This window comes from Odontomachus brunneus, unplaced genomic scaffold, assembly GCF_010583005.1.
Source record: "Odontomachus brunneus isolate Ranch 3 - 2012 unplaced genomic scaffold, Obru_v1 Obru_scaffold_111, whole genome shotgun sequence".
NCBI classification, from domain to species: Eukaryota; Metazoa; Arthropoda; class Insecta; order Hymenoptera; family Formicidae; genus Odontomachus; species Odontomachus brunneus.
This window is the reverse complement of record NW_022639561.1, coordinates 355,005-357,733: the sequence shown is the minus strand read 5'-3', so window position 1 is coordinate 357,733 and position 2,729 is coordinate 355,005.

Genomic DNA, 2,729 nt, shown 5'->3' with positions numbered 1-2,729 from the left:
TTTTGGGACTTGGTGCAATGATAACTTTTTATCAGCATGGCGAAAACTATAACATAGTGAAATTTCAGCCAATTTGACCGAAAACCATTTTTTATAGGTTTTGTGCGGGGTCCTTTGTCGTGATATTTTAATGGTAAGCGCATCAGAGACCAAAAAAATAATCACCGATGAACAAATTAGATGTCTTACTGCACAACAAAGATCAATCCAATTAATCAAGAATGATAACATATTATATGATACTACTGACAATTGTGATACAAATTTTGGGGATGAAAATATAATTAATGATTTAGATTATAAATGCGGTCTAAAAGTAACAGTTTTCTTGCAAGTTATACAATCGGAAAGTAAACCAAGCGACACTGATGAAAGACCGAATCCATACTGGTATCCATCTTCAATTTGGTAGTAATTTATTAAAATTTGCAAAATACTTTCCTTTATGGACAGCAGTAATGTCAAACCACGTAGCATCTTCTGCTTGTAGCAAAGAATATTTGAGAGAGTTAAAACAACTCGTTTTTAAAGGCACTAAATGTACGCGTGTCGACAAATTTCTCATCACACATATTAGATCGCTTGCGGGTACGATAAAAATTTTATAAGCTACTAATTTGCATGACATATCTAATAACTCGAACGATTGCAATGATGATATCAATTTAAATATATCTAATGTTCAGTCTTTTTTAATTACATCAAGTGCTAGTGTTCGAGAGCGAGGATTATTTTCTAGAAATCGGCGATCGAACGTTCTAGAACGTTCGCTCAATCTTCAGCATCGCGACAGGCTCGCGCTAGCCGCAGCGCGAGTTCACACTTTTTTTCGCTGTGATTTCGCTCGCTGGTCGCGGTTGCCATGCCGACCGCTCGCGCAAACAAACAAACATACGCGCTAGACAACTCTCGCTTTAGATCGCCGCTGTTACCACGCGGACCTTATATGGCAATATTCTAGAAGATTCGGCAACCGCGACCAACCAGCGAGCGACCTGTCGTTAAGCGCTTTTTCGTTAAAAGCCGCCCTCGTCGACGACGAGGGCAGTCAGTCAGTCAGCAGTCGGTGTCTCGTTTCTCTTGGCGAGAGAATCACATCTCGGTACGCGCGCTAATCTGCTGATCTCAAGTAACGGCGATCGACTCAATGCACTCGTCGCGCATCCACTTGATAGACCGGAAATCAAGTTCTCATTCTGGCCGACTATCCTTCGGGGACTGCGAACTCCGCTACATTCGAGCCGCTCGCGAGATTCAAGAGTCGCAGTATCGCCGCGACTCCGCTCGAGCGCCGAGAGTCTAACTCTCTTTCGGGTCAACTCCTCGCTCTCGTTCGTAAGTCGGCGGATCTCGTCCGCCGCTTACCGCTCGCGCCGTGCGCGCGCTATCATTCTCAGCCTCCGCGGCCTCCGCGATCTCCGCCCACGGTCAACCGGACCGTGGCTCTGTGAGACGCGTCGCGAGTCATCAACTCGCTTCACTCGTACATTTAATTTAGTGCGCCTTGTATCACTATATAATTTCGTGTCATTACATTGTTCCTTTCAAATTTTCGAGAAATCATTTGTTCGACGGCACGCGCACGCGCGCCAGGGTCGCGGAAGATCTTCGTCGCTCGCGCGCAAGATTTCCGTCGCGCTCGGCTGACCCGGCTGTCGGCAAACGAAGATATCCGAACCTCTCGGCCGTCGAACTGCATTCTCGAGTGACTGTGTCGTGCAATAAAGAAAGTGATTGTCCAGAAAAGTGTTCAATTACTCGACTCGCTCACCTTTCCTCTCCGCGCCCTGCGCTGAGCGATATCAGCGCGTTCGCTCGCTGCCCGACGGGAGCTCAGCCCGTCGGATCCGCGACATAAATAGTAATAGTAATAGTTTCGTTAACAAATAATAGTAATAGTTTCATAAACGACCCCATAGATGATTCCAGCGATTTTAAAATGACTACTAATGAGAACGATATTAAATGTATTGATATTTATACCGCGCCTATTGATGTCAAGGTTGTTGACTCGGACAATAATATCGAAGATACCAGCATTAATTCAATAAATTCGACATATCTTAATAAAGTAGAAAATTGGAGAGGTAAAAATAACAGTCCAAACCGGGGAAAATATTTAACTGTGTGTCCGGACGTTGAAAATATATATGTAAAACCAAAGTTTACAACAACAGTACCCTTGTTAAAAAATGGTAGCATTTTAAGACTGGCAATTCTTGGAAAAAATCCTATCAAACTTATTAATACGTGCCCTTTTGATACAATTGCTCAGACGATACTAGTCGGATATTATGATTGGGCAAATATTCATCGTTATGTGGAAGAAACTTAAAATGACATATTCCAATTTATTAAGGAATTATCGACGTGTGGACCATCCCAAAAAGTATATAAAAATAGGGCACTTATATTAAATAAATTTATTACTCCCGTAAATGGAACAATGGATTGCAATTACAACATTTCTAATATTATCGCGAGACATTTATTAAAGAACGAATTTTCGTGCAACATAAATCTAAATTGTCATACTTGCCAACATGTAGAAAATGAAAACTATAATATTATAGATATTAATGTGAAGCCATTTTATCAAAAGAATATGCGCGCCTTAGAACATTCTATAAATGAAAAATATACTGATAGAAACAAAAAATGCATTCGTTGTGACGGAGAAAATGTAGAATGTTCGGTTACTTGCGGTCAGCTGCTTTTCATTGACATAG